The sequence below is a fragment of the Acinonyx jubatus genome, chromosome D1 (genome assembly GCF_027475565.1).
Source record: "Acinonyx jubatus isolate Ajub_Pintada_27869175 chromosome D1, VMU_Ajub_asm_v1.0, whole genome shotgun sequence".
Classification (NCBI taxonomy): domain Eukaryota; kingdom Metazoa; phylum Chordata; class Mammalia; order Carnivora; family Felidae; genus Acinonyx; species Acinonyx jubatus.
This window is the reverse complement of record NC_069390.1, coordinates 112,192,434-112,219,585: the sequence shown is the minus strand read 5'-3', so window position 1 is coordinate 112,219,585 and position 27,152 is coordinate 112,192,434. Positions and strand designations below refer to the sequence as shown.

The following is a 27,152-nucleotide window of genomic DNA, read 5'->3' as shown; positions in this document are numbered from 1 at the left end:
CCATAAATGTATTTCCCTTGTGATTCTTTTTTTTTTAATTTTTTTTTTTAACGTTTATTTATTTCTGAGACAGAGAGAGACAGAGCATGAACGGGGGAGGGTCAGAGAGAGGGAGACACAGAATCCGAAATAGGCTCCAGGCTCTGAGCGGTCAGCACAGAGCCCGATGCGGGGCTCGAACTCACAGACTGTGAGATCATGACCTGAGCCGAAGTCGGCCACTTAACCGACTGAGCCACCCAGGCGCCCCTCCCTTGTGATTCTTAATAACATTTTCTTTTCTCTAGTAGAGTTTGGATTAAGAATATGGTGTATGGTACATGTAACATATAAAATATGGGTTAATTGATCGTATATGTTATTGTTAAGGCTTCTGGTTAGCAGTAGGCTATTCGTGGTTAAGTTCCGGGGGGAGTCCAGAGTTAGACGTGGGTTTTTGACTGGGTGGGGGCTGATGCCTCCCCAACCCCCACATTATTTAAGGGTCAACTATATCCACCCTTCAGACCATCATCTCTATTCATATTCCAAGTATTTTTAGAACGTGGTCCTAGTTTTAGATTTTAGAAAGTTTCCCCTTGAGATTTTCTCAAGCTTTGTGCAAAAACTGGAGGAGGAGGGCTTAACGATGATATGAAGGGACGTCGTGAGCCGTGTTCACCCCTAGCCAACGGGGGAAACACAGCAGTTGCCTAGCAGACTGCAGCAGAGATCAGCTCAGGCTCTCACCTCTTGTCTCCACAGGAAAGAGGGCAAGGCAGCTGGGCGTCCTCAGAAAGGAGATGGAGGGGTGACCAGCAGTGCGGAGAGCTCAGGGCTGTGTAAACAGGGTCAGGGCAGGGGTGCTAACTGGGACAGACTAGTGTGGCTGTGTGAGAACTGACAGTGTCAGGAAAGGCACACCCAATACGAGACAGCCAGCATGATCTGAAACCATGAGCGTCACCCACAATACTTAGGTATTTATAGACACATTTTTAAGAAAGAAAAGAAAGAGAATTCTTAACAGTTTGGCACAGTTTTAGTCCTCAAGGGCACCTAAGAAAAGAGGCACCCTTTAAAAGTTACTGTGAGCTTTAGATGAGCCTCTTGTTAACATACATAGGGGACTGAAGGACACACATTAAGGACAGAAGGACAGAAGGGACAGAAGGACACACATAGACAAATAGGAGACAGAAGGACACATGGGGACAGAAAGACACATGGGGACAGAGGGACACACAGGGGACAGGACACACAGAGGAGACAGAAGGACATGTGGGGGCAGGACACACATGGGGACAGAAGGACACTCATAGAGCAAAGGACACACAGGGGACAGAAGGACAACATGGGGACAGAAGGACACACATTGGTAGGATGGGACAGGACAGGGTGGGAGGTGGGGTGGAGAGAACTAGAATGATAAAGACCAACACAGCCAAGGTCACAGTTACCCAGCTCTCCTGAAGGTCATTTATTGAGCTCTGACTGAGAGCAACAGGTTAGGGTAGAGAATCTGCAACTTCCCCGAAACAATTTCAAGGAAAAGGAAAGTAGGGAAAGTGAACACGTATCCTCAGGGATTTGGAGCCATGACCCCATGCGTTTCCTCTGGTGAAATAAGGTCAGTCAGTCATGCTCCTTTTTGCTTCAGAAAAAGCATTTTCGTCTGTTTGTGTTGAAAGAACACTAACTGTGAATTTAAGAAACTAGGAGGGGAGTGGGGACCAGAAAGGTTTCTAGCCTGCTCGTCCTGCACTCAGAATCCCAGGTATTTGAGGTATTACCCCAACGAAACAAGGCTGCTTTTCTCATGACCTTTAAACATGTCAGAAAATGTTTTGAGAAATGACAGCATTGTTAAATGAACATATAGCCTCCTCCCAAGAAGGCAGCACTTATTTGAATATTTAAGTTAAAATTTAAACATCTGTAACCGAATGAGTGTTGTAGATGAGGTTAAGCACGAATTCCTTCCTTTGAAAAGTGAAAAATCATACCTGGGCCTCTGCGGTCATTGAAACTAATAGCACCCAGTTCCCGTACTGCCCAGGGCTCCTTCTGCATAGGAACAGGTGGAGGAGGATGGGGTCGATCGAGATAAAAATCTCTTCCATGAATGTAAGTGATATGACTGTTTCTGAATTCCCACAGTAATTTAGGCGTACTGTCAGCGTGGGTTAGAAATGGGGAGGAGAGGATGGTGGATGTAAAATGCTTTAATTTCCAGCTGTTTGCCTCAGAATCTAGCTGAGTAGCTTGGATGCATAGAAGGTCACACGAAGGAGACGTTCACCTGCTTGCTTGCAATGCCTCTTCCTTTAGGTTGATCTTCCTCTCTGGTGTCCCCCACAGGGCCTTGCATGGGCCACGGGACAATTCACGTGCTTGGAAGATTTCCCTGGTGACCGTTGGAGAGACGCGGGCGTCCTACAGCCTTGCCTCTGAGTGCCAGGACCGTGTTGACGCAGGCACAGCAGAGCAGGCCCTGACCTAAGGAGCTCGCCGTCTCTGGGGAGGCAGCGTCACAGGTGAGTTGAGCCCCCGAACTCCGTGTCCCAGGGGGACGTGTGCAGAGATGTGTGTCTCGGGCTCAGAGCAGGACATCGGAGTGCACCGCTGGCAGGTGCCCAGGAGTGCAGATGTGCGAACCAGGCCACGCCCGGGGACTGGGTGACTGTGCCCACAGCCCTGCGCCGGCCCCCCCACCCCCAACCCCCCGGGCACAGCGCCCAGCTCCCCTCTCCCCTCCCCCTCCGGGACAGAGCGCTCACCTGCCCTCCCCCCGCTCCAGAGTACAGCACCCACCTGCCCTCCCCCTCCAACGCCAGGGCACAGCGCCCAGCTGCTCGCAGCCCTGCACCGGGCATCCCCAACTACCCCCGCACCGGGCAGAGTGTCCGGCTGCACTGCCCCCACCCAGGGCGCCTGGTCGAGGGTTGGTCCCTGTCGGGGAAATGTGGCCGGCAGAGCGTGACCGCCCTCGAACAAGGTGGAGATGCTGCTGTCCCGGACGGTGCCAGCCGCGCCCGCGTCTGTTCCCGGGGCAGGTCGCGGGAGACCCCTCTTTGCTGACCACCTTTCCCACTGTCACCGGGCCGCACACCTAGGGCGCGCGACCACTTTCCCACGGAAGCAGCCCAGGGTGTGGAGGAAGCACTACTGCCCTGGGTGGCCCCGCGGGTGGGCGGAGCACCTGGGTGAGTGGGGAGAGCACTAGGCAGGAGTGGGCGGGGCATCCAGGTGGTGGGCGGGACCTGGACAAGGTGGGCGGGCACTCGGGGGAGGATAGGACCTCAGGCTGGGTGGGCGGGGCACCTGGGGGGCGGGGGGGGGCCCCCCCTAGGCAGGAGTGGGCGGGGCACAAGGTGGTGGGCGGGGCATCTGGGTGATGACAGGGCCCTGGGCAGGAATGGGTGGGACATCCAGGTGGTGGGCGGGGTCTGGGCAGAGTGGGCGGGGCCTGCGCTCTGACACCTGCTCCCAGGGCTTGCACAAAGTGGCTGGTCTGCTGCGCAAGAGGGCGTTGTAGCTGCTGACCGCTCCATCCTATTCCGTGTGTTCTTTGCCAAAGTGAACTCTGGAGACTCGATTTCATTATCCACGAAATGGGGTGAATGAGCCACTTTAGGGCTGTTTGAGGGTTAAAAGAAAGATGTATCTAAATTACTGGCGTGCCTAGCACTGGTAGGTTCTCATTGGCATTAATTTCTTTCCAAACCCCATCTGATTCAACCCCCAGCCGCTGAGCATCCACTAGCTTCCAGGCACTGGAGACACAGTGTAAAATGACACTCAAGAAGCCTGTGCGGGGGAGAGGAGGGACCAGTAGGTGGCCGCGGGGAGAGCTGTGATGGCAGAATTGCTCGCGGGCCACTTGAGAGAGGCCTCTAGGCCAGGTTCAAGGTGTCAGGAGGGCTTCCCGCAAGAAGAAACAACAGAAGGCCATGGACGAGTGGAGAGGGCTGTGGAGGGAGGCAGGCTTGCAGTGGGTCGGAGGCGGGCTGAGCAGGAGGACCAGGGCGCTGGTAGGAGCTCACACCCGCTGGAAAGGTGCGGCTGGAGGCTGTATTGAGGAAGCCCTCAAAGAATAACCACTGAATAGTCTAAAGCAGAGTCCGATTTGGACTCTAGGAAGGTTCTTAGAGTCCCTGGATCAGGTCCATGCAAGTGCAGTTTAACACCAGGTTCACCGTTAGCGGCTTCCCTGGCCAAATGAAGAATTTTTCTAGAGCGTCGAAAAGACTCTTTGGAAGTTTTCAGGTCAGGCCCTGTAATCCTGAGTTCACAAGTGACAGCAAGGATTTGTTAGTTTTTTCTCTACAAGCCAGATTGAGCTGGTTTATAGTATCTCCTCTACAAACCAACCGTGGTTCCACCGTGAACGGTATCACTCAGGCGGGAAAAGAAGCAAAAGTTTTATACCTGCTCAACTGCCTCGGTGTAAATTTGGTTTCTCACTCTCCTCCACGCTCCTTACTGCTGAGTTCCAGAGGCCGGGAGGCAATGAAAGGTGCTACCCGCCTTGCATAAGACCCGTCCCTCCCTAAAGATGTTCTGGAGAGAAAGCCGAACAGGGTGGGGGTGGGCCGGGCTGAGGCTTCGGGCTGGGATTTGAGGCCTGGCTTGGTGGGTTAGAAGCCCTAAGTAAGCTGGCTTGTTCCTCTCCCTTTGTTTCCTGTTAGATGATACGTGGATGGTCGGTTGGCTGGTTTTGTTTTGATTTCAGTGATTCGCCCCTGAAGATTGCTTTTGAAACAGCAGTTTTCAGGATTAGCTAATAACCCTGCTGTCGCCCTTGTTTAGACCCAGTGAACAGTGATTTGATCCCACGCTGCTCAGCACAGGCTTTGGGCCCTGTGGGCCTAGCCCTGGCCTTGCATGGGGAGGTGACTGAGCAGGTTTGGGGATGAACTATTTGGTTTCTCCAGGTTGGGGGAGGGTGTTGTAAGAGATCGAGTCTTGTCAACATCAAATCCATTTTCTTTCCACCTGGTCGATTGCATAGGACACAGTGCAGATCTGGAATTTACCCTGAGCTATTCCTCACTTGTTGCATGATCTGGGGTTACTCGTTCAGTTTCCTAAGGCTGAATTACAAAATGAGAGTTTGAGGGGCGCCTGGGTGGCTCAGTCGGTTGAGCATCCAGCTTCAGCTCAGGTCATGATCTTGTGGTTCACGAGTTCAAACCCCAGGTCAGGCTCTGTGCTGACAGCTCAGATCCCGGAAGCTGCTTTGGATTCTGTGTCTCTCTCTCTGCTCCTCCCCTGCTCATGCTCTCTCTCTCTCTCTCTCTCTCTCCCCCTCAAAAATAAACATTAAAAAATTAAAATGCGAGTTTGACCAAATGCTGCAAGTTTTCCTTCCTGATCTAGGCAGTGCGGGTCATCGGAGCGGTCATTGTCACATCCCTGCACTTGAGGGCAGAGCATGAAACTAAACCAATGACCCCTCCTCCTCAAACACCTGTTTATATCTACATACTTGCCTGTCAGGCTTTCTTGTCATTGGAAATTGATTTCTAAGTGAAATTTTAAATCTTGTCAAATTGACAGGATTACATCAAGTTGACCATGGTAATGTTGGACATGGCAAAGTGTTTGTCTAACGAGAACTGAGCTGGATGAAAATACCTGAAAACAAGGCAAAATCAGCCAGGGTGGTGATGAGGTAAGTGCTTTAATTAGCAACAGATTTCATGCAGACCTTGGGGAAAATTTCAAGAAGCCTTTTTATGTTTTTATACAAAGGATCCTCTCTGTGATGATGTTGGGAAGGGCAAATATGATGAAGGTTTTCAGAGAGTGATGCCAATAATACAGTAAATTCTTGACTCTTTGGAATTCTAAACTAAGAGACAAGTACTTATTTTTATTTCACTGTGTTTTTCAAAATAATATGCAAAAATACTTATTTTTCTGTGAAATTTGGTTTCCTGTTAGAGTTCATTTTAGATGGCTGCTTTTGGATATCAGTATCTCCTGTATTTGCTAATTTTCCATGTTACTTCATTTTTTTTAATTTTTTAATGTTTGTTTATTTTTGTGCACACAAGAGAGAGAAAGCATGAGCAGGGGAGGGGCAGAGAGAGAGGGAGACACAGAATCCGAAGGAGGCTCCAGGCTCTGAGCTGTCAGCACAGAGCCTGACACGGGGCTCGAACTCATGAGCCGTGAGATCATGACCTGAGCTGAAGATGGGCGCTTAACCGACTGAGCCACCCAGGTGCCCCTTTTCCATCTTATTTCAAAAAGAATCTAAGATATCTAACATTCTTCATTGATTATCAATATATTTTAAGTTCTTTCCCACCAAAGGGATCCATTTCCTAATACCTCTCTCATGATCCTCGTCTTTAAAATCTATTTTGCCTACTAATTTGCATTTTTAATTGGCAAATTTCCCACATTAAATAAGACAGTGTGTGTGTGTGTGTGTATATATATATATATATATATATATATTTATATATATAATTTATTTTAGAAATTATATATTTAAATTATATGTATAAATTTTGTACGTGTTATATATACGGCTATCAGTCATGGACGTGACAATTTTATGTGTTTTTTATATATAAATATGTGTGTATTTAACAGTTTTATATACTCACATCTGATTAGCACTACACATAGTTGCTATGATCATAGCTAAAAGTCGAGGTGTGGGGGCACCTGGCTGGCTCAGTCTGTGGAGCATGTGACTCTTACTCTCAGGGTTGTGAGTGCAAGTCCCACATTGGGCACAGAGGCATGGAGGCTGGGGAAGGGAAGGGCTTCCGGGATGGGTGGGTATCCAGGGATTGGTCAAGACATGGGAGCCAAGCTGTGAGGAGGGGGAGACTCCAGGAGGAGTGACTGACCTACCGAGTAATAAGTCTCAGTCTTTGCAGATCTAGGGAGCACATTCTGAATTTACGTTCCCTGGTTTGGGAGTCCATTCAGGCCAGAGTTTTGGTGAGAACAGGGAAGGGAAGAGGGACTATGGGAAACATGCTGTACTTTATTTTATTTTATTTTATTTTATTTTATTTTATTTTATTTTATTTTTAATGTTTATTATTTTTGAGAGAGAGACAGAGTGCGAGTGGGGTAGGGGCAGAGAGAGAGGGAGGCACGGAATCTGAAACAGGCTCCGGGCTCTGAGCTGTCAGCACAGAGCCCGATGCGGGGCTCGAACTCACAGACCGCGAGATCATGACTGGAGCCGAAGCTGGACGCTCAACCGATGAGCCCCCCAGGCTCACTGGGAAACGTGCCATATTTAAATAGATGGGGAACAGAAGGTGAGGAGTAACAACTAATGCTTATTTTTTGTCTCCCTTCACATTCTCAGGGGAGACTGAACGTATGAATTTATGCAAAGTTGTTTTCCTTCATCTTTCTCTTCTGTCCAGATCTGCTTTCTCTCTTCTGACATCAGTGAGCTGGGCGGTATCGTGCATGATGGTGATGATGACAGGTTGATTAGTAGGGTCAGACCAAGTGTGAAATCGTTCACACCACTGCTCTGTTTCCAGGAGCCACGGTGAGAAGACAGTAAGTACAGTTTAAAATGTTTAGTTAGGGGCCCCTGGCCGGCTCAGTCAGTGGAGTGCGGGACCCTTGATCTTGGGGTTGTGCATTCGAGCCCTGCGTTGGATGTAGAGATTACTTTATTTTTAAGTAATATTGATACCTGTAAGATCACTTAGGGAATAGAAAGAATAAAACGAAAATCACCTAATAATTCCACCTTCCCTCGGGCACCTGGGTAGCTCCAGTTGGTTGAGCATCCGACTTCGGCTCAGATCATGATCTCGTGGTTCGTGAGTTTGAGTCCTGCATCGGGCTATGTGCTGACAGCTCGGAGCCTGGAGCCTGCTTTGGATTCTGTGTCTCCCTCTCTCTCTGCCCCTCCCAGCTCGTTCTCTGTCTCTGTCTCTGCCTCTGTCTCTATCTCTCTCTCTCTGTCTCTGTCTCTCTCTCCTCTCTCTCTCAAAAATAAACATTTAAAAAAATCATTAATTCCACCTTCCCTAAACTACAATCCATGTTATCATCTTGGTGTATTTTCTTTCTTTTTTTTTTTTTTTGTATGCCTTTTGCTTCTTTTTAAAATTTTGTATCTTTTTCTTTCACTTATTTTATCAAAAACATACTTTCATGTTGCAATATGGTCAGAGGGCTCATAATGTCATGGCTGAAAAAAATCATAGTTTCCTTATGTTATTAGTAGACATTTAGATGGCTTGGATTTTTTGGTTCTGTCTCTTTAAGGTATTATATTGTTTAAAATTTTTCTTCTTAATGTTTATTTATTTTTGAGAGAGAAGGAGAGAGTGAGCGGGGGAGGGCCAGAGAGAGAGGGAGACACAGAATGTGAAGCGGCCTCCAGGCTCCGAGCTGTCAGCACAGAGCCTGACGCGGGCAGGGCTCAAACCCACAAACCGTGAGATGGTGACCTGAGTTAAAGTCGGACGCTTAACCGACTGAGTCACCCAGGCGCCCCTTAAGATACTGATTTTATGGGCTTTGAAGGAGTATTGTTTATTATGAAGTGGGAGAAAAAAGTGATTTTATTACCCATTCTAAACGAGCACTAACTGAAGAAGATGCCGTGTTAGGCACTGAGAGTAAAAGGCTCCCAGGACAGGCCCACCTGTTCTCTGCTCGTCGCGCAAGTAATGCCAGACCGGTGTGAGACTGGCCCCAGCTAATCCACGACAGCGTCAGGGACCAGAGCTCTGCAAACCAGAGGCTGGTCACAGCATCGCACCTGTGAGGCCGGCAAGCCACTGGTGTCCCTCCCACGAGCACACCTGTACAGCTGGAGGTCAGGCAATCCCTGCACATGTCCCTGAAGTTCATATTTCCCCAGCTTCTAGAGAAGAGTAAGTTGTGGGGGGGGGAAGGAACCATGTGGGGTGTTGACTAGCTTGATGTGATCATTTTGCAGTGTAGACGCATATCACAACACCGAGTTGTGTGCCTTCATGTATGGAAATGATTTTTGTCACGTAGACCTCAATAAAGAAAACAAATGAGCTTTACGCTTTGTTTCAAAGAGACTGCACGCTCTCTTGCTTAACAAGCCGTCAGCTCGGCTTTTCGTTCGGTGGCTTCTCCCTTTCAACAGCGGTATCGAGGATGAAAAGAAAAACAAAAAGTATTCCTTTCCCTCAAGGGCACATGACCTACACACGAAAGCCGTTACCGTGGCGTTGCCACGGGAGACGCGCCAACAGGAACCACATGAGTGCAGGGGCCTCGGAGCTTCGCAGGGGGCCCTGGAGGAAGAGTGGCCGGGCTGCCCACACCTGCCCACACCCTCCCAGCAGCAGCCACAGGAAATATTCATTGTGTCTCATTCTGCCTTCTCCTTGCGGGATCCAGCGAGGTAATACGTGTAAACTAACGAGAGACGCGCCTGGGACACAGGGAGCGTTCTCCGCACGGCAGCCCCGGGTCACGTCTCAGCTGGCGCGGAGTGTCATCTCCCATGCGGCACTGTGGTTCGGCCAGGTTCCCGGGGGATCAGGCAGCACAGACAGACAGAAGCTGGCTGTGCGCATCCGAGCTGCGAGGCCGCCCAGCCGCTCCAAGTTCACTTCCTTCTCATTTCAAGGTCGAATGGACTTGCAGAATTTGTCACCGTCTGCACACCGCCACTTCCCCAGGCACCAAGGCCGGGCTCTGAGCTGATCCCAGACCCTTTCCTGTACCTTGTACCTCACGTCCCTCCTGCGTTCAGCTGGTGTTTATTACAGCTGCCATCAGTCCCGGGCATGCTGGCAGGTGCGAGACCTGGGCCAGGCGATCAGTCCCGGCCGCCGCTGGCAGGTGCGGGACCAGGGACAGGCGATCAGTCCCGGCCGCCGCTGGCAGGTGCGGGACCTGGGCCAGGCGATCAGTCCCGGCCGCCGCTGGCAGGTGCGGGACCAGGGACAGGCGATCAGTCCCGGCCGCCGCTGGCAGGTGCGGGACCAGGGACAGGCGATCAGTCCCGGCCGCCGCTGGCAGGTGCGGGACCAGGGACAGGCGATCAGTCCCGGCCGCCGCTGGCAGGTGCGGGACCAGGGACAGGCGATCAGTCCCGGCCGCCGCTGGCAGGTGCGGGACCAGGGACAGGCGATCAGTCCCGGCCGCCGCTGGCAGGTGCGGGACCAGGGCCAGGAGATCAGTCCCGGCCGCCGCTGGCAGGTGCGGGACCTGGGCCAGGCGATCAGTCCCAGGCAGCACTCACCAGGGGTGGAGCCGGAACAGACAACAAGACCGAGTCTGTGTCCTGACATCACTCCCGCTCTTTGTTGTCCAGTCAGGCACACCATCTACAAACAAGAGGAAATTATACGGTCAGGTGACAATCTGTACCCTGCAGAAACATGCACACGGGTTAGGAAGTGGGGGGGCTTTAAGGAAACCTGACCGTGCCTGTCTCCCCGCAGCATTTCTGCGCCATGTCATTTCCTTCCCATCGTCCAGACCCTGGATCATTGGTTCTGTACCTCTTCGTGTCATACTCGCGTCCCAGTGGACCGGCTGGACTGGCCGCGTCTTCCTCTGTGGCCGCACACAAGTGTCACAGCTCCTGCCCCACCACACATGCACCTGCTTGTTGCCCATGTGCTCCGCCCTTCCTGCCCTCACCCCCTACTGTGTCCCCGTCCCCCATCCCCGCGGGGATGCGACACCCTCCCTCCGCGGTCTTCCCTCCCCCATGTGCACCACTGAAATCCCTTCTTCGTAAACCCTGAGTTCCCCTTCTTCCCCTGGTTACAGCCCGTCCTGCACACTCTTCTCCCCTTCTTTCCTGACTCCGTCCCAGTCAGGCCTTGGACCTCAGCAGCGCTTCTGTGGAGGTCCCCAGTGACACCCGCCCTGTGGGTCCGGAGGGCTGTCGTCGGCCCCACATGGTGGACAGACTCTCCCGACTTTGTTTCCAGACGCTGCAAGGTTCTTCGTTTCCCTCCTGCCTCCTGGGCTCCTCTCTCCCTCTTCCCTTGCTTTACTTCCATCCCAAAGATCGGGGTTTGGTTCCCTTGTGTGCAGTGCACTCAGGCTCTTGCTGTCAACGCTCAGCCCTCACGCCGTCTGTGTCCAGCCCGGGTCCCTCCACAAGTCCACACTCAGGGGTCCAGTTGGTCTCCAAACCTGCTTTCTCGCGTCCGCATCTTCATAGACGACGATGCTGTCCAGACGCTCAAACCAGAACCTGGAGTTGTTACTCTCTTTCCCATCCAACCCTCACATCCTTCAAGTCTTGGCTCGAGGTCACCTTCCCGTTGACTCCTTTCCTGCCCTGATTCATTCTCCCACTTTCCCGGGGCCGACGTGCTGGCGTTGACTCGGTGTCTCGGCTGGGAGTGGAGGGAGGGAGCTTAGAGGGCTCATATTCCGACTTCCCCACGAAAGTGGTCCTTACCCCCCAGGCCAAGCCCCCACCGTGAGGTCTCCCTTTGGGGATGAGGGACGTGCGTGCTGCGGTGGCCTGCAGAGCGGGTGGGCCCCTGTGAGCTGGCCTCCACTTGTACTCCGCCCTCTGCGGCCCTCTGTAAGGGGACCTGTGCTGTCACCTCAGGTCTCCATTATTCATGTCAGACCCAGTGTTCGAGGATTCTTCAAGTATCTGGTCATTCCCTTTCCCCAGCACGCAGCTAGGTAAGTCCACGGCCGCTGGTCTCTTGGGCTGGGGGGATCTTTACCATGTAGATGTGGTGTTTCCTGGAGCTTCCTCTTGGGGATCCGGCTTCTCTTTTGGTCATTGGGTTCCAAGTTGGAAAACTGGTTCAGATTGAGATACTGGCAAAGAATTTGTGACTTTTTATTGAGCGGCTGGCTTTAACTTCCTTTTTATCCATCCTTGATTTCTTTTGACTGTACAGATAGAGTAGTCTGTCCTGTATAGAGACTTTCTGGCTACGCATCTATTTTGCCCGTTAGGAGGCTGTGTTCTGTTACCTCTGAGTTTTCCGTAACTCTCAGTGCGTCAGGCTTCCCTGGCCTCCCCTCTCATCTTGCCACTTGCCTTTTCCTCTTGTGATCAGGTCCTAGTCTGGTCCTTGGCTCTGTCCCCGGTCCCCCTGCGGGCAGCGCGAGCCTCTTTCTATGCTGCCAACGAGGCTCTCTGGTTTTCACAGTAAGCATTTGGTTACTCTTGGCCATTTGTTTTCTTTTTCCAAAGCCCGACTTCTGCTTCATAAGAACTGCCCGTAAGTGACTATTTCCCCCGTATTTCTTGAACACCTGCTATGTCACACCTAGTGCACATCCATCTATAAAAACCCATTCCGTTTTGTTATTGGTGCCAGTTTTTACTAGTCCACTTACTGCCTGTGCTGGACTGTGTGTGTACCCTCAACTTCCATGGATGGGGTCCCCGTTTCCGAGTGGGTGGTGGCCGGTCCAGCCCCTACCCCATCCCAGGTTTGTTGGTCCTTCTGGTACCACGCAATGTGGGCTGGGGTCCCCAGGAGGCCCACTCTGAGCCAGCGGTCAGTACAGAGTAGGTAACCGGTGCAGGCTCTTGGGGTCACTTCCTATAGACGGGAGGGGAGGAGGGCAGGAAGGACGTTTGGGTTGAGGGAGACGTTGAGCAGCAAAGCAGGGTCCCTAAAGTCAGGAGGGCCTCCGGGATCGTCCAGAGTAGGGGTGTGGGCGCAGGGCCCAATCTGGTCAGTGACTGAGGTGGCTTCTCTGGGAAGGCAGCATGGCCCTCATCACTCAGGCAGGCTGTGTGGGGCCACAGTGCTCCGGCGGCTGGCCACTGAGCCCTCCATCAGGTGCACACGGTCATCAGGTTTGCATTTCCGCGGTTTTGTCCAGGGACTGGGGAACAAGAAGTGCCTGTGAGCTCTTTTCTGCCGCTGTTTGTGCCTGTCTCCCTGTAAATCTGCCTTCTCTGCCTTAACGTCCCAGGGCCCTGAGGCCTGAAAGCTGCCAGCCCGGCCCCTCAGGTGCGATGGAGCCTCTCTAGCAGCTGGTTTCTCCTGGACTGCCTGGGGCATCGTGACATGGCTGTGACCTGCCTGGGGGCCACCCTGATGGCACCTGTGACCTGCCCGGGGCCATCATGACAGCAGCTGTGACCTGCCTGGGCTACCATGATAGCACCTGTGACCTGCCTGGGGCCATGATGACAGCGGCTGTGACCTGCCTGGGCTACCATGATGGCACCTGTGACCTGCCCGGGGCCCATCGCGACATCATCTATGACCTGCCTGGGGCCATCGTGATAGCAGCTGTGACCTGCCTGGGGCCACCCTGATGGCACCTGTGACCTGCCTAGGGTCATGATGACAGCGGCTGTGACCTGCCTGGGGCCACTCTGATGGCACCTGTGACCTGCCCAGGGCCATCATGACAGCAACTGTGACCTGCCTGGGCTACCATGATGGCACCTGTGACCTGCCCGGGGCCCATCGCGACATCAGCTGTGACCTGCCTGGGGCCATCGTGATAGCAGCTGTGACCTGCCTGGGGCCACCCTGATGGCACCTGTGACCTACCTGGGGCCATGATGACAGCGGCTGTGACCTGCCTGGGGCCACTCTGATGGCACCTGTGACCTGCCCAGGGCCATCATGACAGCAGCTGTGACCAGCCTGGGGCCATGGCGACATCAGCTGTGACCTGCCTGGGGCCATTGTGACATCAGCTGTGACCTGCCTGGGCTACCATGATGGCACCTGTGACCTGCCTGGGGCCCATCACGACATCAGCTGTGACCTGCCTGGGGCCATTGTGATAGCAGCTGTGACCTGCCTGGGGCCACCCTGATGGCACCTGTGACCTGCCTAGGGTCATGATGACAGCGGCTGTGACCTGGCTGGGGCCACTCTGATGGCACCTGTGACCTGCCCAGGGCCATCATGACAGCAGCTGTGACCTGCCTGGGCTACCATGATGGCACCTGTGACCTGCCCGGGGCCCATCGCGACATCAGCTGTGACCTGCCTGGGGCCATCGTGATAGCAGCTGTGACCTGCCTGGGGCCACCCTGATGGCACCTGTGACCTACCTGGGGCCATGATGACAGCAGCTGTGACCAGCCTGGGGCCATGGCGACATCAGCTGTGACCAGCCTGGGGCCATTGTGACATCAGCTGTGACCTGCCTGGGCTACCATGATGGCACCTGTGACCTGCCCGGGGCCCATCGTGACAGCAGCTGTGACCTGCCCGGGGCCTGTCCATGTGCACGGTCCAGGTCTCCTCCTGTGGCTTGAACACAGCCTTCTCTGCACGTCTCCATTTCCCCCTTTTGGTAGACACTTGCACTTTACCTTCTAGATGTTGTCTGTGTGGTGCTTTCCGGCCCTCAGCTCCGAAACTCCTGCGCACAACCGTCAGACCGACGCCCTGGCGGCCCCAGCCTGCCTCAGCCACTAGGCTGTGAGAGGAAGGGCCTGGAAGGTGCAGAAGAAGCTCTGGATTCCAGAAACCGTCCCGGGAGCCCGGTCACCCCTGTCCCCATCCGGAGCACCGCCCGCCGCCCACGTCCCCGGCAGCTGGATAAGCATCCCGGAGCCTGTGCCTTGTGCATAAACCCCGTGAGCACAAATCACTGCTGGCAGCCGGGAGCCCGCAGGGCAGGCCGTAAACGGCGTCTGTAGCTAGAGTGCCTTCTCACGATGCTGTTTTGTGCAGTGATGACAAATATTCTTTTTTGTCCTGAAGTCAGTGGGAGGCGTTGCCTTCAAGTTGTAACCTCATTTTACCGGAGTGTCGTTTTCACAGCTGCTGTCACTTCCCATCACCACACCCTTGACCTTATTCACCAGGAATGCGCGGCCCCGGACCCCTGGACTTCCAGGCCCAGGAAGCTTGGTAAGAGTTGGCAGGCGTCAGTTGCTAGCAGTAGAAAAGCACACACGTTTGATGCAGCAAAGTGGTACCTGCTCCAGATGCCCAGCGTCGCGGGTGCATCCGGCCCGCGCAGTTCGCTTGGCCTGGCCCCAGCTGCCCATACCCGCTGCCTCCGAACAGCGGTCCCAACCCCGTGTGGGCTGCCTTCCAAGGAAGTGTTTGCAACTCACGTTAGGATCCAGATCACTTTTCCGTTGGAAACGGGTAGCACCTGAAGGCGGAGTCGACGGGCAGGCCCCCAGCATCCCCTGAACGGGCAACGTGGCTGATGGCCGGCCGCGATTCTGCTCCTCGTGGCCTTCGCCCCTGCGGTGCCCAGATCCCACCTGCCCCCACACGGTGCTCTTTCTCCAGCACCTTGTCCTCGTCCGCCGCAGGCTCGACACCCTCCCTTGACCCCCAGCCCCCCCAGGATGTCAAGCATCCGTTCTGCCCCCACACAGTCTTTTTCGTCCCCGCTGCAGAGCCGTGGTCCCCCGGTCTGGCCGCATTGCCTCTGCCCCAACCCACACCTGGCAGGTGTCGGGTGGGGTCTCTGGCTCATCACCACCACTCGGCGAGCCTCGTCTGCCTGCTTCTGTGCCTGCCGTTTTCTTGGCTTTGCGGGGAACTCGTGGCCACAGTTCAGCACACGCCTGCCTCCCTGCAGCCAGAGACAGAGTCGCTCGGTCCCTGGTGTTTCCACCACTGGCATTATCGCCCACCTGCGTTGGGCCGGGTGGATAATTGTTGGGAGCATAAAGATGAGACATCCCCCCCCCCCCCCCCCGCCCCGACTCTTCCTCTCAAGAAGCTCTCTGGACAGAAACAACTCGATGATCATACGGGATGTAACTATGTCTGGATGCTATCCTTTCAGGGTCCAAGGAGTGACTGGGGGCCTGGAAGTCACTAAGATTACATGGTATTTGAGCTGCTACTTGAAGGGCTCCTAGACGTTCACGAAGCGATCCCAGGGGAGAGGGCTTAGCGGTCGGTGTTGGCAAAGACATAAAGGCTGAGAGGGGTGAGGGTGTTTGGTGGAGAATTGCAAACAGCTTCCCGTGGTTCCAGGGCAAGGCAGGTCGTAAACCAGGCGGTCAGATCACGAAAGGCCTTAGCAGGCAAAATAGGAGGTGTCCCTTTCATCCCATACACGTCTATCCTAGACCCCTGCGTCCTGCCTTATTCTTCTCTGCACCCTGTATGTAATGTCTTGATGATTTAAAAAATAGTTTTTATCGTCTCTTAGTGATAAAACCTGGGAAAATATAGGTAAAACTAAAAGTTAAATCTAATAAAATTTGCAAACACACTTCTCATTTCCATGCATTCGCTGTCATTATTTTAATGTTAAAGCAAATCAGGATACACAAGAAAGTGGGCTTGTCCTCTTGCCCTTTGATTATATAAGTTTCTGTGTAATTTAAACATTTGGAGCATGGGGTTCATGTACCTTTCTAATTTAAAGGCGAGTTTATGCTTTGTTAATTAAAAACAGCAGGTAGAGGCCCTGACGTCGTTCACTTCAATTTCTTACAGATTTATTGCACAGTAAATTAGTTAATTGCAAACCTTCCAGCAATGTTTTACTCCATTGTAGGTTACTTAAAAAAAAAAAAAAAAAGAGAAAGAAAACAAGTTTGAGTTTTCCCTCTTGAGAACAATGAGTGGTTTATTTCAAAGTAGGTGAAAGGTGACGGGAAGGAAAAAAAAAAAAAACCCAGCTTCACAGATGTAGGGTTTAAAGTTTGCCAAGTACTTCGGGAAGGTTACGCGGACTTCAAACGGCTGGAAAGTACAATGTAACGTGAGAACACGAAGGTCCTGTTTCTCTTCCAGCCTTACTCTCTGCGGCTCCCTGCAAAACGTCCGCCTAAAGAGCAGGGGTTTGCAGAAATCGCATCCCCTGGTGGAGAGCGACTGAACAGAAGGGGGAAGGAAGTGCAGTGCGTGGCGTGAACTCCGTCGTACCCGCGGACCGAGCTGCACTGTCCCCGGGGTGAACTTCACATCCCCGGGTGCATCCCAGAGTCCCTCTGCTCCAAATCATGGGGGCAACGGTCCGAAGCCCGGGACAGGCCGCGCAGAGAGCGCTTCTCGGTGGGCTGGATGCGCATTTGTGTATTTTCCGCACCTTACTCAAGGAAGACCTAAGTGTCGGTGACACAAACCTTGATGCCCCACGTTGTCACCCGCTGGCCAAGCACCCCAATCCATCCCCCTTCTGTGTTGGGGCTTAACCGTCTCAGTGGGGAGAGGCCCCTGGTTTGAAATGTTTTTTGACAGGGTTTGTCGCTGGGGCACCCGGCTCGGGGCCCCGGACAGGCCAGGTTCGGACAAAATCCCAGGAAAGGAACGTGTTTCAGTGAGGCCGATGCCAGGGAGACAGTCCACCAGCGGCTCGGAGACTGTCCCCAAAGTCCTAAGCAGGTGTCCAGGTTTAGTTGAGGAAAGTGTGGGGCAGAGCCGGGGGGGGTTCATGCTGGTGGGCAGCAAAGGTTGAGCCGACCACGGTCCTGCCGGCCGGGGGTCCCTGCACCGGGGGGAGCCCTGACCCCCTCCCCAACCATCCTCCCGAGTTCAGTGAGAAGCTGGGAAGAACTTAAGGAATAAGCACCGCCTCGGGCCGCGGTGGCGGGGGGCGGGGGGCGGCGGCTACATCCCGTTCGGGCCTGGGGTGTCGGTGCCACGGCCAGCACATCCCACTGCTTGGCAGAAGGATGTTTCCGAGCTGGTCGTTTTGGGGGACAGTGGCTGCAGAAGATGTCCTGCAAACAGAGAAGTCAGCCTTTCGTGAGGGACCCTTGTCTGCGTGCGGGAGGAGGGCGACCCGGCCGTGAGACGGTGTCGTCTGCAGGGAGCCATCCCTGTGCCGGCCTCGTGGCCTCTCTCGGTGGCCTGTCCCCACCCACACACCTCTCTTTGTCTGTAGCTGCTGCTGGAGTTTCCACTGGTAGCTCAGGTCGCCTCAGGGAGTTTGCCCACCGGTGTGGGGGGGACGCGTCTGCGGACCTCTTCGTGTTTCCCCCTCGTTACGGGGGTGTCAGCCGCCAGTTCAGAGGAGTTGAAGGAAAACTAGTTGTCGTCCTCCCAGGGAGGGTGACACCGGATCTTCTCTGGCTCCTCTCGGAGGGCACTGTTGGCCCCAGTCAGCCCGGTCTCCGGGAGGCTAGCCTTGACTAGGGCCTCGGCCTGGGACCACATGTGACTCCACCACCAGCCGCTCGAAGGGGAGTGTCTCCCCTCGAGGGCCAGGGAGGTGATTTCAGGAGTGGAAACTTCCCTGAGGTCCTGGAAGACACGGTCCTCTCACCTGCCAGCTCCATCGGGATCTGAGTGCCAGACAAAAAGCTCCATTCCTTCTGCTAAAATGCAAACGTGCCCAGCAGAATAGAACTGTTTGCTTGTATAAGTCATTTGCACCATAGGGAGAGCCAGGCTCTTCTTTATCCTGAGCACAGATTTAAACAAAACGTGGAAGAGGAAAGAGCATGAAGGTGTTTAGATTTTGGCAAGAGAGGGAAAGGGGAAATGCTCGTTTAAAAGCAGCAATAAGTAAGTAGATGTACCACGTGGAGGGAAAAAAGGCAGGCGAGCAAGTTGGAGACAACTTTAAGTTCAATTCTGGCTAAGACCAGGCTGAATGCGAACGTTTCCTTTCAGCAGAAGGATGATGCGTTCCTTCAACAAGCATTTGGAATTTCTTCTAGAGAAAGAGTGATAAGTAGATTTTCAAAAATTAGGCAGAGGAAAATAAAAATCAATACTAGAAAAATATATGCCAGTTTTTTCCCCAATAGTTCCTAATAATCAGAGTAGGCTTAAAATCTAAGTGCAGAGTTAGACTCTATTTTTCTGTCAAGAAGAAATCATAAAGGATCCATGTCTAAACATGTGATTTTTCTTCTGAACCATTTTCTGCCTCAAATACACTTGGGAATGTGATTTACAACCGCGTTTTCTGCTGACCAGGATGACTTGATGCGACTTGAAGCGATGCGTTAAAAAATGTACCAGTTACGGAAAACACAGGATAAAAGCACGTTTGTTTAGAGCCCGACTTGGCAGAATCCGGCCTACAAGCCCAGTGCAGTCCAGTCTGTGCTTGTAGGGCCAGCGAGTTAAGGACGGTTGACATTTTTAGATGGTTTAAAAAAATCAAAATGAGTAACGTAACAGGCAAGAGTTCTACTGGGGCGAAATTGTAGGATCTTAGCCATTCGTTTGCATCCGCGTGCCGTCCGTGACAGCTTTCAGGCTGCAATGGCAAGTCAACTAGCTGCAACAGAACGTTGGGCCCCCAGAGCCTAAAATGTTGATTGTTTTGTCCCTTACAGAAGGTGTTTGCCAGACTCTCGAGTACAGCGTTTGTTCCCAAAGCGTGTTCCATGGAATAGTCTGGTACCCTGCGTGTGAAACGGCTCCTGCGGTTGGATAAGTGTGTCTGAGTCTGCGGGCCACGAGTCACTTTCGGACAATCGCTGTCTACACTGGCATTTTAAAGGACCTGAGAAGTCCTGCAGTGAGTAAATCCTATTTCACTTTTTTAAGCCAGCTTCCCAAGCTTACTTGACCTGGGAACAGTCTCCACGTCCATTCCCCCCGTAAACAGCCATCCGACTCAGAGAAACTCTAGCATAGAAACTTCCATTTGGGACCTCCTCGTGGATGGGGGGTGTTTTCAAGCAAGGTTCCAGCCAGTCCTTGGACCAGACATGTGCAGCACTCATTACATGTCTAAGGAATGTTCAAGACTATCCTGTCAGGTCATCTCGTGTCGCAGGTTGGGGGCTGGGGTTGGAAGGCGCTGCCTCTGGTTGTCCTTCTGTCTGCTTTTGCCTCCTGCAGGCGGTGGCCCAAATGTCACCTTCCTGGGTGGGGGGGTGCCTACCCTGACCCCCAACAGAGGCTCGAGCCTTCCTCGCCGGCACTCTGGGCCGCCTTTGCTGGGCTATTTCCACAGCACTCAACACCGGCTCACGTGCTCTACGCCCATATATTTTTTAAACACCGTATGTCCCCCTCACTGGGACACTCCGCTCCCAGGGACTTTTGTGTGTGGCGTTTGTCACGGCGCCTGGAACGTTACACGGGTCGTGCACAGTGTTCACGGCACACAGCGTCGGAGGCAGAGCCGGGCTGGTGCCCACACCTGCGCTCCCGGCCGTGAGGTCATAGAGTGAATGTCAGATCTTAGCGTCGTGTGCGTTTCCATTCAGATCCTGCTCCTGGTTCTCAGCAGAGGTTGGGTGGGGACCAGGTTTCCCCTGGAGCCCAGTGGTGGAGACAAAGTGTTGGTTGGTTGTTATTCCTCTATTGTGTTCGGGGGTCTGGGGCTGGTATGGCCACTCTGCAGCCACCGGGGCCCCTTGCTCCCCTTACTCCACCTCCCTGGAGCTCGGGTCCCAGCCCCAGGTTCCCCAGTTGTGACACCTGTGCCGCTGGCCGCGGTGGGGGACGCCATCCATTCTCCCCTGCAGAGCCTTCTCGGTGCCCTCTTCCCCTCTGTCCTCATCCATCCCTGGCTGGGAAACGTAGGATTGAGGACGGGTGTGTTGCCCGCCCAAAGACGCCTGTTCTCTGTTGGCAAAGGGAGCCTGCCTTCCAGCTGGATGACCCGCAGCGTCCGAAAGAGCAGCTGAGGAACTCTAGACAAGCCACTTATGGACGCCGACTCGTCAGCATTGTCACAGGGAAGTGTCCCCGAGCGAGTGGCTCAGAACCACACGAGTGTATTCTCCGGCCTCCAGGAGGCCGCCAGTCCGAAATCGGGGGTCAGCGGGGCGGGCTCCTCTCCTGGGGACTCCAGGGGGGTAGAAAGCGTGCCGGGGCCTCCGTCCTGGGGTCCACGCGTGGGTGCTACAGGGCCCACAGGGTTTCCCCTGCCTGCGTGGCCCGGGCTGGATCCAAACGCAAAGCCGACTAATCGGGGACAGGCCGGCAGACCTGTCAAGCTTGCATCATGTGACGCGGGAGCCTCCGTGAGGAAATGCTGTCTTGAGTGTCTCCCGTGGGTGTGACGAAGGGGGAAGTGACACGGGCCGTGTCGTCTGGGGGGGACGCTGGCACAGCCTGTGGGTTTGGATTCTTGCCGTCCCTTTGTGTTTGGAGACAGGGGTGTGTGGGCGCCTCTCACAGGGGGGGGGGGCGGTGTTGTGATCTGCTTCAGGGGACAAGGGTCCTGGTGACTGTCCTGCTTGTGCTGTTTGCTCAGCCTCCTTCAAGTAATTAGGCGCCACATGTAGATGTGTCCCTGGCCTCAGGCGACCCCCCGCTTGTAGGCCCGATGCCCCGATTGGCCTCCTGTTCTCCATGCTTCGGGACGTGTCCTCACTCTGTGTCTGGTAACAACACTGTGAGTGGATGCCTGGCCCACGCCAGCCCAGGGCGATGGCATTTCAGTCCCCACCTCAGTGACATCTGCAAAGGTGGCCACGTTCCGAGGCTCCAGCTGGACACAACTTTTCTGGGGTGGCGGGGGGTGGGGGGTGGGTTTCAGTGCTGGATGCAGAATCACCAGGACTGCTGAGTCCTGTGGGCGCAGGTGCTGGCCTGTCCCGTCCGGAAACTGGAACTTTCCGCTGAGAGGTGAGCGTGAAACTCCAGGCGCGTCATCAGACTCCTGCTGGGGGTACGGTGTGAACAGGGAGCAGCTCGACTACACGCAGAGGCACGCACGCGCTCGTCCTCGGGACGGGAAGGGAGCTGTCGGACACAACAGCCATCCTCCCTCTGTGTCCCGTGACAGAAAGGCAGGAAACCTGTGGAGGGGCGTGCAGCAGGCGGGGGCCTTCTGGGCAGGATGCTGCTCCACTCAGAACCATCCTGACCTTTCCAGAAGCCCTCACACCGGGGCCGTGCTGCTCAGAGGACCGACCCGTCCCGCTGTTGATGCCGTTTAAGAAACGTGGAATTTTGAACCCCCGATTCCGAGAGGGGCTTGCGGGGCTGAGCCGTGTTCATGCCTCTGGTCCTGTTTCCCGCCGGCTCCCAGGGCAAACCCACATCCTCTCCGTTCACCTGCGCCAACGCAGCTCACTTTCCGCAGCCCGAGGAGCCCGGCACGATGCTGCAGTCTTTGCAGATTAAACCCAATGGAGGGCAGCGTGCTCGTTACAGATCACATCTCCTCTCACACGCCGCCCACTGACATGACCACATCTCCTGAAGCTTTCTGATCCTGAAATCATTGACGAGGAACACAAAACTGATTTTAAAGCAGTCTGCGTTTTATGGGTAAACCTTAGCATGCTAAAATGTGCCGGTGGACCCGGGGCGCCTGGGTAGCTCAGTCTAAGGGTCCGACTCGTGATCTCGCAGTCTGTGGGTTCAAGCCCCGTGTCGGGCTCTGTGCTGACAGCTCGGAGCCTGGAGCCTGCTTCGGATTCTGTGTGTCCCTCTCTCTCTGACCCTCCCCTGTTCATGCTCTGTCTCTCTCTGTCTCAAAAATAAATAAACATTAAAAAACCAAAAGTGCCAGTGGACCCACTGTGAGAACCCGGACTTTGGCTCTCAGCTCTGGGAGGGTGGAGCTAAGGGCCCAGGGCAGGTGCAGACGAAATGCTGGCATTTCTACGCGACTCTGCATGTTCCTCTTACTACTTTCCGTTACGTGGCTTGGAAATCTGTGGCCCTAAACCTAAGAAAGACAAAAATAGAGTGGATGCAACAGAGACCAGAGTTTTCAGTGAAATCCAGACCAAAGATTTCACACTTTCTGTATTTGGAACCGTGAAATTATAGAAGAAAAGCCACACAGGCATTTTATTTTTTCGTTTTTTTTTCCCCTCTTTTTTTACTTTCTATTTAAATCCCAGTGGCTTCAGGTGTAGGACGTAGTGGTTCCCATTCCGTATGACAGCCGGTGCGCATCATAACGTGTGCCCTCCTCACAACTATTTTCTTTCCTGACATGTTAATTAAACCTATTTGTTTCTGTGTTTTGACCTATTTTAGTCACTGAATGTAATGGTGTTTGTGGGTGGTATTTTTGCTTTGGTGATGTATTTCCTCCCTGCATCTGTGAAACTGAGGAGGGGAGCTTGTGAGAGGCCGAGAAAGTCCTGGGGAAGGGGGGATGTGGAACGGGGTTTATCTTACCTCGCTGGCGTCCCTGAGGGTGCTTGTACTGGGGGACACTTCTCAGCTTTTTGTGGTGGTCATGGCTGCCTGGTCTGTTGAACAGTGTTTTCTTCCCAGGCCTGTGTTTATGTTTCTTCTCCTTCTTTTTTTTTTTTAATGTTTTTATTTATTTTTGACACAGAGAGAGAGAGACAGAGCATGAGTGGGGGAGGGGCAGAGAGGGGGACACAGAATCTGAAACAGGCTCCAGGCTCCGAGCTGTCAGCACAGGATGCAGGGCTCGAACTCACGGACTGCGAGATCATGACCCGAGCCGAAGTCGGACGCTCAACAGACTGAGCCACCCAGGAGCCCCCCCATGTTTATGTTTCTTAAATGTTCTCTACGCGCTGAGTCTAAAGGTGCAATTGTGTCACAAGCATTGTCCAACCTTTCTAAGCATTGTGTCTTCCTACCTGAATGCCAGTGAGTGTAAGCATTGTGTCTTCCTACCTGAATGCCAGTGAGTGTATTTATACGGATTGAAAAATAGAATCCAGGGACGCCTGGGGGGCTCAGTTGGTTGAGCGTCTGACTTTTGATTTCAGTTCAGGTCATGATCTCATGGTTCATGGGTTCGAGCCCCTGGTGTTGGACTCTTTGTTGACAGTGCAGAGCCTGCTCGAGACTCTCTGTCTCTCCTTCCCTCTACTTCTCCCCCATTTGCATTCTCTCTCTCAAAATAAATATACATTTAAAAAGTTTTTGGGGGGCTCCTGGGTGTCTCAGTCAGTTAAGTATCCAACTCTTGGTTTCAGCTCAGATCACGATCTCATGATTTGTGACTTTGAGTCCCCAGTTGGGTTCTCCACGGACAGCACGGAGCCTGCTTAGGATTCTCTCTCTGTACCTCCCCCACTGCCTCTCAAAAAAAATAAATAAGCTTAAAAAAATGGAATGGGTAATCATACTCAGATTAGTATTTAATTGTAACCATGTATAACACATTTTCTTATTTGTTTCAAAAAATAGAATTGTTGTGGCCACTACACAGAGGTGGGAGGTCAGATGGACCCTTCCCTCCCCCACACTTGGTTCCATAGACAGGCGATGGCATGTCCACACGGAGAGGGTGTGAAAAGGCTTATTCTGGGGGCACCCAGGTGGCTCAGTTCTTAAGCATCTGACTTCGGCTCAGGTCATGATCTCACGGTTCGTGGGTTCAAGTCCCACGTCAGGCTCTGTGCTGACAGCTCAGAGCCTAGAACCTGCTTTGGATTCTGTGTCGCTCTCACTCTCTGCCCTTCCCCTGCAGGTGATTGATGTAGTACTAAGTAGCTAAAAAATACCTAGGAAAAGGTCAAGCTGGTTCATTCAGAAGCTGCTTTACACGCATATAATGTGTCCATTTTTTCTCCATTAAAAGATAATTTTCACTCCTCTGTTTTCTTTTAAAGTTTTATTTATTTAAGTAATATCTATTCCACACGTGGGGCTCAAACCCACAACCCCGAGATCAAGAGTCAGTCACATGCTCTTCCAACTGGGCCAACCAGACGCCCCTAATTTTTACTTAAAAAAATGTGAACAAGTAGCTCAGTGTATTATCTTTATTTTGGGCTTCCAAGTCTGAGACTTCTGAACTAAATCAGTTGCAGAGAGCTGTACCACCACAGTGGGGTTTGGGGCCTGTCTGTCCCCCATTAGAATATAAGTCTCTCCAGGGCCAGGACTACTTTAACCCTTCACTGTTTGCTGTCATACAGTACCTGACACATAGAAGCCACATAAATATTGGAGGATGGGTGGGTGCATAAATGGGTGGATGGGTGGAGGGATAGGCAGTGAATGGATGGGTGGATGGATGGATGGATGGGTGGTGAGTGGATGGATGGGTGGATGGATGGGTGGGTGGATGGATCCATGGATGGATGGATGGAAGGATGGGTGGATGGGTGGACGGATGGATAGACGGTGAGTGGATGGATGGATGGATGGAAGGACGGGTGGATGGGTGGATGGGTGGGTGGATGGTGAGTGGATGGATGGGTGGATGGGTGGGTGGATGGGTGGGTGGATGGATGCATGGATGCATGGATGCATGGATGGATGGATGGAAGGATGGGTGGATGGATAGACGGTGAGTGGATGGATGGATGGATGGATGGAAGGATGGGTGGATGGGTGGATGGGTGGGTAGATGGATGGGTGGGTGGATGGTGAGTGGATGGATGGGTGGATGGATGGGTGGATAGACGGTGAGTGGATGGATGGAAGGATGGGTGGATGGGTGGATGGGTGGATGGTGAGTGGATGGATGGATGGATGGGTGGATGGATAGATGGTGAGTGGATGGATGGATGGATGGATGGAAGGATGGGTGGATGGGTGGGTAGATGGACGGGTGGGTGGATGGTGAGTGGATGGATGGGTGGATGGATGGATGGGTAGGTGGATGGATGTATCACTTGGTGGCTGCATGGAGATGGTGGGTGGGTGGATGAGTAGGTGGACGGATGGATGGGTGGTGGATGGAGATAATGGGTGGGTAGATGGTAAGTTCACATGAGTTGCCACTAGGTGGCAATGTTTTGGTTCTGTGATGACCTCTTTACAGCCCCAAAACTGTCCTCGCAAGGTGGCTCTACGGGAGGATCACATCAACCACACATGCCCAAACCTCTGTGATCAGCCTCTCATGTCTGCATGCTCACCAACCCTCCCAAATTCTAGGGGTTAGCGAATCATGAGATTTTTCCCTTTGTAAGTACTCTTAGATATTATCTTTTCTCTTCCAATTCCCAAATTTTTCAATCCAACTAAGTGGGGGGCTGCCAAACCTTAAGCCCCACAGTGGTGGCTCAGTCCTCAGCAGCTGATTTAGTTCAGATGTCTCAAACTTGGGAGCCAAAAATAAAGATAAGACACCGAGCTACTTGTTCATTAAAAAAAACACAACAATTTCCCCTAGCAGAGATTTCACACGTGCCCCACTGCACTCACCCATTTCCCAGACTGCACTGCTGACCTGGCAAGTCCGTCCTGCAGGTACATTTACTCTTCACTCCTGGAGGAATTTTCTGCAAATCCATAGGTCTGCCATTTTGATTTCTTTCTCCTCTTGGCCTCAGGCCCAGTTTACCTGGCTTTTCTTCTTACTGTAAGTGGCAGTATTTTTTAATCTGAAAGGCCCAGCTGCAAATCCCATTACAGAGGCCTCTGTGGAACCCAGACGTTTCTAGTTGATGGAATCCTAGCCTTGAACAGTCCTGGAGTCCTTCTCAGCTCTGCTGTATCCAGGCCCGTGTTGGTTACACGCCCGTGCATTTTAGCAATTACTGAAAAAGCACCTTTTTGCGTAGAAGTGGATTAAGTGGACTCTAGCCATCATTCATCCATTCATTTGTTCATTTATTCCTTAAGGATTTACTATGTGTTTATTGCATAGCACCAGGCTTCTTAGTTGTCTATAAAGATAGGGTATTTCTAACCCTCAAATATTTGAAATGCAATCACATCAAGTACAAGAAATCAATAAAACACATGAAATGTATTGTAGTACGGTATAGTGAAACTAAATCGCAGGACTTTTGGTCAGAAAAATTGAAAAATTATTCTGAAATACAGATCGCTGTAGCACTGAGCCTTTGTCTACAAAATAGGAATGTTGATGCCTCCGTCCTCAGGTAATATGAAATTCAGGGTGGAGATATATCTATATCTGTATCTGTATCTATCTATATCTAATATCTATATCTAATATCTAATATAATCTATATCTGTATCTATATATCTATCTGTATCTATATCTCTCTATATATCAGGATCTGTATCTGTATCTACATCTGTGATTTAGTACAGTTCCCAGCACACAGCAGGTGCTCAGTAAATACCAGCTCCCATTCCCGTCTCTGGAATAGGGGTACAAGCCAAGTGTCGTAGGGACACGGAGGTAGGAGCAGCTGACTATAAGTTAGTTCTAAGCAGAGTGCAGACCACATACGTGGGAAGTGTATCCTTCGGGGCCTCTGGGAGCAGATGCTGAGGCAGAGTTAGGAGTCCAGGGGGCTTGCTGGGAAGTCATGTCAATGAAAAACAGAAGGGAGCAGGAAGCATTGCTGGCCGTGGAGCCTCGGACCTCCTTGCACAGGGGACAGATCTCCGCTTGCTGGACAGGGGCACTGACCCCGGGGTTGCCAGTGAGATGGGCCGGCCTGGAGACACCCGGGCCCCGGTGCCCCCCTCCAGGGAGGACTGCGCAGATCCGGGCGGCGT

General features: G+C 52.8%; 1 long non-coding RNA gene across 3 annotated transcripts; it reads left to right on the top strand.

Moving 5' to 3' along the window:
• Positions 1-1,317: 1,317 nt before the first annotated feature.
• Positions 1,318-12,976, top strand: LOC113596949 (uncharacterized). Of its 3 annotated transcripts, XR_003417762.2 has the most exons (5): positions 1,318-2,516; positions 5,542-5,656; positions 7,386-7,527; positions 8,927-9,765; positions 10,171-12,976. It is a non-coding gene; the product is annotated as an uncharacterized LOC113596949 (long non-coding RNA). The 3 variants fall into 3 exon arrangements; XR_008290746.1 differs by having other exon boundaries at positions 5,542-7,527; positions 9,155-9,765; XR_008290745.1 differs by having other exon boundaries at positions 5,542-7,527.
• Positions 12,977-27,152: the final 14,176 nt, after the last annotated feature.